The 9667-nt window shown below is 48.3% G+C and overlaps 1 long non-coding RNA gene across 2 annotated transcripts; it reads left to right on the top strand.

Annotated features, from left to right (window-relative positions):
* The first annotated feature begins 2541 nt into the window (after nucleotides 1-2541).
* LOC106723994 lies at nucleotides 2542-9452 on the top strand. 2 transcript variants are annotated; one of them, XR_001359747.1, is made up of 5 exons: nucleotides 2542-3043; nucleotides 4562-4955; nucleotides 6998-7080; nucleotides 7882-8993; nucleotides 9238-9452. It is a non-coding gene; the product is annotated as an uncharacterized LOC106723994 (long non-coding RNA). The 2 variants fall into 2 exon arrangements; XR_001359746.1 differs by having other exon boundaries at nucleotides 2542-4955.
* Nucleotides 9453-9667: the final 215 nt, after the last annotated feature.

Here is a 9667-nt window from a genome sequence, read left to right as displayed (position 1 = left end):
CTAAAATAGAATAAGCTCATTACAAGGCAAACCCACGTTTAATGTTTTATGTAAGTGCTAAATATCAATCTTTTTGGAGACAGTTCTAAAAACATTAAAGCACCGTGTAAAATAAATTTTTATTTTTTTTTAACAGGTAGCATCTAGCACTCATGAGCATCATTCATTTGAGCTTGGAAGACACCTCTTTTCCATTCTCCATACTGACCACAAAACCATCCCAAGGTTCAGGCAGTGAAACCAGATGGAGGCAAGCCAAGATTTTGATAGTTCAGCCCCATAACCTTCCTATCCTTTTACCTCAAGAAAAAATGCTGACTTCCTCCACCCTGTCCACCTCCAAAAGGACCCATTTATTTTTAGAGACAGGAGCTGAGGTGGGGGAAGCAGCCAGAGAGGGGGTGCTCTGACTTCAAACCCGTCATCGCTGCACTCCAGACCTTCCTTCTCTGGGGTGGGAGTTGGGGGGCAGCTGTTAGAGAAGGAAGGGCGCTTGGTTCCCACGAGAATAGGCAGGTCTGAGCCCAGGCAGCACCCTCGACCCTCACATGACCGTCCTTTCTCAGCACATTGGATTCTTAAGGTCGACCTCACATCAGGTCTTGTGAAAAACGTGAGCCCTCTCTAGACACAGTGCCCGAACTCTGTGCAAATGTCTGTCCATCTTGGAAGCACAGCGGCTTTAGGCTTCCTTCCTCTCTCCTGCTCTGGGAAGAGGCACATTACAGTGGGGGCATCAAAGACCCTTCCTGCAGCCACAACTCTTCTGCAGCGACTGCAGGCCTCAGTCACCAGCACTCTTAATCTGGAGATCTTGTTTTGCTACTGAAATCTAGGGGCAGGGGTGGAGCGAGGTGCCCCGCCTGGGTTGTTGTTCATCGTGTTTCTTTTTTCCTCTTAACAGCTCCAACTTCCTCTTCATCCTCAGCCAGCCTCGCGCCAAAAGAAATTGCTAATTGGGAAGCAGCGCCACCTCGTGGGGGACAAGGACAGTGCACGCAAGCCGATGCTATTTCCCACTGACCTAATTTAGAGAAAATTGAGCGTAGGACAGAAAACATTTGCGATTGTAATCCTGTGCCCAGAGCTTTCAAGAGTGCAGGCAGATGGCCATAAAGGCCATCTGAGCAGTCTCCTCTTTGAGCCATTGCGATCTAAGTTTGTTATAAACATCTTAAACGCATCAGTGGTACTTTGCACTTTTTCTCTGTGGTCATTGGTTAGCACAACTGTGAAGGGTACTGGGTCTTCCTTCTCCCTATTGTACAGAGTAGGAATTCAGGGTGCAGAGGGGAAAAGTGCCACAGACATGCCAGTGATGAAAGCCAGGCCCCAACCGTAGGCTAATGCTTACCTCCCCCACTGCTTCCTGCCCCCAAGCACTTCTCAGCAGAATGGAGGACAATGACTTTTTAAAACCATATAAAGCAATAGGGACTGATGATCTTAACAACCATGTGGCCCCTGGATTCCTGAGACAGGACTGGGCTAGGTCCTCAGTCAGAACGTCCCTTTTCTGTGTCTCTGTTGAAGGGTTTGGCGACGTGGGGGGAAGGAACCTTCCCAGAGGTGGGAACCTCAGGGCTCTTAGAACCAGACTTTAAGCATGTGCCTGTCTCAGATAAATTCAAGGAGCAGCTGCTCTCACCTACTTGCAAGGTTATAAAGATACACGCATGCATACCCCCTGCTGGGACACCGAGTTTTGCTGTGCACAGGTTTTTATTACCCCCGGGTGTCTTGATAAATTGAGCCTTAAGTGAATATTTCATTAGTTTTAAGACTTCGGAAAGTAAGAAATAAAGTAGTAGGGCAAGCAGAACAGACACATAACTGCAATGTTTAAAGCTCTGACATCTGCCTAAAGATTGTCCCTCTACCAGCCACCACTACACGTAACACTCCAAAGGCCAAGAATGACAGCCTTTGCCTTTAGGCAGGATCAGTGGTAGTCACACCCACACTAAAATGAATGCCAAGAATGCTGCCAGGTTGCCAGGAGTTACTTGGTGCGAATTCTTGCTCGGGTATCAGGGTTGGGTCATGTTTGCAACATGGTAACTCAGTTGCACATTGGACGCTGTCATCAAATGAGTTTGCGCAGGAAGTGGCATCGATCAGGGCTCTGTTCTCAGCACCTACCCACTGTACACACGACCTTTCTCAGACTTCCTACAGAACGGGGACACCATTCATTTTGTAGGTTAGTGATGGCTTAGATTTGGCAAAATACATACTCGATGTTGAGCGCATAGCACGTGCCCAATAAATTCTTATGGAAGCAAACACCTTAATGCCCTGTAGAGGCCAGACACTATTAGCTCCTTTTAGCCTCACAACAGCCCGAGGAGGTCTGTACGCTGCCCTATGTTACTGTGGAGGAAGTAAGTGTTCAAGGACGCAGAGCAATTAAGGGACAGGGCTGGGATCGGAACCCAAAGCTCTTAACCACGGGGGGACTCCGCTTCTGCTTTGTGTCCATGTTAGTGCTCATGTCACAGGAGCTTCCAGGCATGTGAGTGTGATGGCACAGGCCCTGCACAGGGATCAGGCAAGCAGCACTCCCAGGCAGGCTCTGCCTTACCCTGTCATCGTGAGCAACTGGCCTTCCTCGACCTTTCTCCTTCTTGTCCGAAAGCTGAGTGTTTGGTCAGGAAAAGGTGGTAGAAGTTGAACTCAACGGTCTTAAAATTTGGTGGATAGAAGCTTTTCACTTTAAATGATTTTTCAAGGTTTTCTAATTCTTGACCTTTACACTTATTTTAGGTTTAATTGATTTGAAGTCCTTACCGGGTGTGGTCAGGAACACAGAAGCTGAAGAGAGGTGAGAATGTTCCAGGCCCTGGGACAAGCCAGGAGGGAAGGCCTCAGGTTGGTCTAAACGTCACTAGATGGCAGCATAAGCAGCGTTCCAGCAAACTGCCTCCTTAGCCTCGATCCTAAAGTTTCTAGGTTCTTCTCTACTTGTGTTGGTCAAGTTGTCATTGGTGGACCTTTCAGTCAAAGCATGAAGCTCCTGGACAGTCTTGTGCTGAAGGACGGGGTGAGGCGTAGCCCACAGAGGGGCCACATAGGGTCAGCAAACCACGACCACAGCTAAGAATGGTTTTTACATTTTTAAATGGCTGAAAAAGAAACAAAGGACTGATTTTTCATGACATGGGACAATTAGGTGAAGTTCAAATTTCAGTGTCTACCGATGAAGCTCATTGGGCCCCAGCCACTCCTGCAAGTGTCTGTATAGTTCTGGCTGGTACTTCCTGCAGCGGCGAAGTTGAGCAGTTACAACAGAGGCCATAGCCCTCAAGCCTGAACCATGCCCTGTCTGTCTTGCTGTGGGAAAAGCTGGCCGGCCCCTGATGGATATCACCCTGATCCAACCAGAGATGCCCCTGCCAGTCTCTCAGGTCCTAACGCTCTGAGTGCAGGAATTTGCACTCTCCTTGGTGCTGTGTCCTTAGCTCAGTGAACTAGCACCTGGTGGGGGTAGTGCGGGGCACCTCTAGCTGTCACAGTGTGGTGACCAGTACTGGGATCACGGTGAGGACGGAGGTGAGCTCTGCCTGTGGAGACCTGGGGGAGGATCCTCAAAGAAGTGATAGTCCTTAGGGAACAGGTGAGAGCGCGCGAAGGAAACAGCATCATCAAAGAAGCATTTCAGAAAAAGCACCGCTAGGGAACGTGCAGAGTAGGGAGCAAGGCCAGGTTGTGAAGAGATGGCCGGGGGTGAGGACAGGGCAGTGAAAACCCTTCCATATTAACCTGGGAGGGAGGCAGGAGAAATAGGTTTGAAAGAGAAAAGTGGGAGGTCCTTTGCTTGTGCTGAACTTGTGGAGCTCGAGTGACGTCAGTCGTCCAGTGTTTGTCTCCAGGCGTGGCTTCGCGCTCCTGCAGCAGGTGCACCTGAAGGACTAAATTAAGAGCACAGATGCCTCGGCTCTCCCTCCACCAACGCAGACTACAGAAGGGAAGTTCCCAAATTTTTGTTGGTGGGAAGGGCAAAGCAGAGCCCTCTAAGGAGGCTGAGCATGAGAATTCTGAGATACTGGAGAAGATAAACAATATGCCCTGAAGGCCCCCCAAAAAAGCGTCAAGAATAGAGTGGTCACAATTGCCATGTGCAGCAGAGAGAAGGAATCGTGGATGACAATCTAGTCACCGGTGACGCTAAGATGGCCCTGACTAGGGGGCATGGAGAGCAGGGGAGGGGCCTGGGATCAGGGTGGAGGAAGAGGCCCAGATAGACAGAAGGATGTGGAAATGGAGGTGGTGCTGCAGGCAGGGTATAAAGGGATGGGACGAGGAGAGTGAACCGATGCCTCTCCTTTCTGGGTGCCAGGCACTGGGCGGAGCCCCAGCATCCCCGAGGTGCGGCCCATCGGACAGCACCGGGGGAGGGTCCTTCTAACGAAGCAGGACCCTAGGTTGCAGGGTGGAGGTCTGAGGCCCCACAAAGATTTGTGCTGTTTCCCCGCCCTGGCTCATCAAGTGTCCTCTGGGGGGCGTCCTTTCCTCCTCTCTTGTCACTGTCCCAACTAGCTCTGTTATGTCACTGATACAGGCCTGCCTGCTGTGTCCACTGTCGGAAGTCAGGCCACAGCGGCTCCGGCCAGGGCCCGGGGTGCTGCAGCCTCCCCCTCCCTCTCTCCCAGCCTTCACTTTCCTGGCTCTCGGTTCTGCCCCTGGCTTCCAGGGCACGGTTCCAGGTTAAGTCCCAGGAGACCCAAACCTTGCCCACAAGTCACTAGTCACTCCCAGCAGTCAAACGAGCTGAGGACAGCAGAGCGGCCGGGCCACCAGAAGAGCTGTCTTCGTGCAGCGACGGTGGGACAGCACTGAACTTGGTGCAGGAGCAGCTGCTGATGGAAACTGCCCCCAGGACAGCACGATGAGGATTTATAGGAACACATGTGACAAGGCGAGTGGCTGACTTTGCCCTGCAGTACGTTGTTGAGGTGAGCAGAGGGAGGGCGGTTTGCTACACACACAGGCACCGATTCCATTTCGAGGGCAGCGTTTAAAACACTAGGACACGTATTTCAGAAGAACCTATTTACTACCAAAGAAGTGTTATTATCATTTGGCTCTGTGGTTTTTGTTTTGTTAATCCTCACCCGAGGATATTTTTCCATTGATTTTTAGAGAGAGTGGAAGGGAGGGGGAGAGACACAGAGAAAGAGGAACATCGATGTGAGAGAGACACATCGATTGGTTGCCTCCTGCATGTGCCTGCGACCAAGATACGTGCCCTTTAGAATCCAACCCAGGACCCTTTAGTCCGTGGGCTGATGCTCTATCCACTGAGCCAAACTGGCTATGGCTCAACTCTATAAGAGGTCCCTGGACAACCTTTTAACCTCAGCCTAGTTACTAATTTTTTAAAAACAGGATAATATAGTGGTTATCAGCATATTTGATCTCCAAAGTGGCTGCTTGAGCTGAGACCTCTGAGTGCAGCCCCTCACCTATAAGTAAAGGTGACAGGAGTGCCCGCCTGGTCGGCTGTGTGAGGGTTAATACACTCACAAGTGGTGCCCAGCATTCAGGGAGCACTAACACATTGTTCTCTTTCCTTTAAACATGTCTTCTTATTCATAGCCGGCCTTCCTATCTCAGAGCCTGTTCAGAGGAACGCCTCCCTTCTTTGTGTTAAACGGTGCTTTGTTCTTTTGTTTGTGTTAGCTATTTTTATTTTACATAATCACCCTTTATATGAACTTTATATCTTTCTTTCCATAATTGATGAGCTCATATTGGTACTTTATTGCTAAAGCCCATAGTTTACATTAACATTCACTGTCGGTGTTGTGCATCCTATGGGTTTGACAGATGTATAATGACATGTGTCCATCATTACGGTATCGTACAGGGTAGTTGCATTGCCCTGAATACCCTCTGTGCTCTGCCTAGTCCTTCCTCCTCCCTCCCAACCCCTGGCGACCACTGATCACTCACTCCATAGGTTTGCCTTTTCCAGAATGTCATACAGTTGGAACCAGACAGTATGTAGCCTTTTCAGACTGGCTTCTTTCACCTCCAAAGTGGCTGCTTGAGCTGAGACCTCTGAGTGCAGCCCCTCACCTATAAGTAAAGGTGACAGGAGTGCCCGCCTGGTCGGCTGTGTGAGGGTTAATACACTCACAAGTGGTGCCCAGCATTCAGGGAGCACTAACACATTGTTCTCTTTCCTTTAAACATGTCTTCTTATTCATAGCCGGCCTTCCTATCTCAGAGCCTGTTCAGAGGAACGCCTCCCTTCTTTGTGTTAAACGGTGCTTTGTTCTTTTGTTTGTGTTAGCTATTTTTATTTTACATAATCACCCTTTATATGAACTTTATATCTTTCTTTCCATAATTGATGAGCTCATATTGGTACTTTATTGCTAAAGCCCATAGTTTACATTAACATTCACTGTCGGTGTTGTGCATCCTATGGGTTTGACAGATGTATAATGACATGTGTCCATCATTACGGTATCGTACAGGGTAGTTGCATTGCCCTGAATACCCTCTGTGCTCTGCCTAGTCCTTCCTCCTCCCTCCCAACCCCTGGCGACCACTGATCACTCACTCCATAGGTTTGCCTTTTCCAGAATGTCATACAGTTGGAACCAGACAGTATGTAGCCTTTTCAGACTGGCTTCTTTCACTTAGTAATATGCATTTAAGGTTCCTCCATGTCTTTTCCTGGCCTGATAGCTCATTTCTTTCTATTTTTTTTTCTTTTCTGAATATTCCATTGTCTGGATGCCCCACTGTTTAATTATTCATCAGCTACTAAAAGACATCTGGGCTGTTTCCAGGTTTTGGCAGTTATGAATAAAGTTGCTCTAAGTACCTGCATACAGGTTTATGCGTGGATATAACTTTTCAACCCATTTGGGTGAATACCAAAAAGCACAATTGCTGGATCATGGGGTAAAAGTACTAGTATGTTTAGTTTCGCAGAAACTGCCAAACTGTCTTCCTAAGTGGCCGTCCCCTTTTGCATTCTCAGCAGCAGTGCATGAGAGAGTTCCTGTTGCTCCACATCCTCAAGGGCATTTGGTTTTGTTGCCGTTTTGGATTTTAGTCTTTCTGGTGAGTATGTGATGGTATCTCATTCGTGTGTGAATTTGCAATTCCCTAATGACATGATGTGGAGCAGCTTTTCGGTGAGGTGTCTGTTCATATCTTGTGCTGATTTAAATTTTTTTTTTTTGTCGAGTTTTAACAGTTCTTTGTATATTTTGGATACCAATCCTCTGTCAGATATGTGCTTTGCAAATATTTTCTCCTTGTCTTTCCATTCTTTTAATGCTTTGTCCTTTATATTATCATGAAATGGAAATGTGGGCACACTATGGGACCGAAGCCAGTCAGATGGTTTCAACTCTGTCTTTATCCTTTTTCTTTTCTGTCTTTATTCTCATGCAACTCCCAGCTTCTCCAGTGGTTCTTCCTTGTGCGTTCAGAATGGGCCAGAAGGGGATTCCCTAGTGGTTGCCACATCCTCAACCCAGAACTAGTGCTGTCCGCCTGGCTGTGGGGGTGGACCCTGGGGATGTCCAAGTCCCTCCCTGTGGGAACAACAGGCACTCTCAGGGGGCTGGGCCGCTGCTGACCCCTCCTATTGCTTGCCCAGAGGTCAGAAACTGTGGGCCCACAGTGCCATAACTCATAACTTCTTCCTAGGATGCAGGGACTGAGTCCCTCCCCCGGGTGTTTATAGACATGCGGAGTAAAGAAGTGAGTGGTTTCTAATTCAGGCCTCAAGCAGAGTTGCAGGTGTTGCCTGTGGCTCTTGGGCAGATGTGCCTCCTGGAACACACACAGCCCTTGGCAGGGCGTGAGGGAACAAAAGACAATAGCCAGACGATTAATCCTGTCTGCTTCCCACAGGATGGAAAAGCATCACCTGGCCGTGGAGGGGAAGTTCAGCTCCACGGAGGGGCTTTTCCTGCGGGTCCCCAGACTGGTCCTCCCACCCCACCCTCTCCTGATGAATCGATGCGACGTCCTAAGGCTTCAGAATAGCTACATATCTTCTCTGGAGTTAGCGTGAAAATGTGCACATTTCTGGCTATATTGAAACACATGGCAGGGAGGAAGCAAACTGCCCTGGAGTGCCTATGACCCCAAAGAGAAGAAACCGTTGTGCCAGGCTGGTTCTGATCCCAGTTTCCGCTTACATCAGACTATACCTAATAGAAAGGGGAGGTGTGTTCACTCTGGAAAAGGCGGTCATAATTCTCGGTGGAAACAGTTGGAAAAGGCCCTGCAAGTCCAGCGACAGCGGAGGAGCGCAGGGGTTCTCAGCACTTCGCTGCCGTCGAAGGACCCTCGGGGAGCCCGTGAAATGCAAGCTCCAGGCCCCGCTGCACAGAATGCCTGGGGCCTGAGAAGGGGCATTTCACAAACACCCAGGACTTTTGGAAGCATGTTGATTTGGACAAACTGCAGCAGCCTAAAAATTTGGATTTAGATCTTGACTGTTGCCCAGCAGCCGTGTAACTTTGGACAGATACTTAAATGCCTTAATTCTCATCTGTGAAATGGGACCAATAATAATGGGTTGCAGAGATGCTGCCCTGTGCCTACCCAACCACCAAACGTACTGAAGCGAGAGTTTGAAACACGCGAGAGCTGCTCTGAAGATGGGAAGAGGGGTTTCAGAAAGTATAGGAAGTCTTGCTTCTCTGCTGCTTGTTTGTTTCACTCGAAATAGTAATAACAATTAGCTTTTATGGAGTCCTAATGTACCAGGCATTATCCTAAGCACTTCCATGTATTTAATGCTCAAACAAGCCTATGAAATAGCCAAGGAAAGATTTAGCAACTTATGGTCACAGCTAGAAACTTGCCAAGTCAGGATTTGAAGTCGGGACCTCAGAGCCTGGAGTTCTCCCATCTCCTGGGGTCCCCAGCCCTTAAAAACCTGATAATAAACTGAGAGAGAAAAATTGAAGCAACCACGTGGGGGGAAAAAGTCTTTGTGACTGGCTTAGGCAAAGGTTTCTTTTTTTTTTTTTTTTTTTTAATATATTTTATTGATTTTTTACAGAGAGGAAGGGAGAGAGATAGACAGTCAGAAACATCGATGGGAGAGAAACATCGATCAGCTGCCTCCTGCACATCTCACACTGGGGATGTGCCCGCAACCCAGGTACATGCCCTTGACCGGAATCGAACCTGGGACCCTTCAGTCCGCAGGCCGACGCTCTATCCACTGAGCCAAACCGGTCTCGGCAGGCAAAGGTTTCTTAGATACAACTCTGAAAACATGATTCTCAAGAGAACAGATTAATAAATCAGACTTCATCAGAGTTAAAACTCTGCTCTTTGAAAAACATGGTTATAAAACAAAAGGCCAAGCAATCAACTTGGAGGAAACATTTGCACATTGTGTATTTAATAAGGGACTTGTATCTGGAATATATAAAGAACCTTCAAAACTCAACATAAGCCCGGCCAGCGTGGCTCAGTGGTTGACGTCCACCTATGAACCAGGAGGTCACGGTTTGATTCCCGATCAGGGCACATGCCAAGGTTGTGAACTTGATCCCCAGGGTGGGGTGTGCTGGAGATAGCCAATCGATGTTTCTCTCATCACTGATGTTTTTACCTCTCTCTCCCTCTCCCTTCCTCTCTGAAATAAATAAAAACATACTTTAAAAAACTCAAAATA

The sequence above is a fragment of the Myotis brandtii genome, unplaced genomic scaffold (assembly GCF_000412655.1).
Source record: "Myotis brandtii unplaced genomic scaffold, ASM41265v1 scaffold69, whole genome shotgun sequence".
Classification (NCBI taxonomy): Eukaryota; Metazoa; Chordata; class Mammalia; order Chiroptera; family Vespertilionidae; genus Myotis; species Myotis brandtii.
Note: the sequence above shows the minus strand (reverse complement) of the source record. Positions and strands in the feature narration are given on the sequence as shown.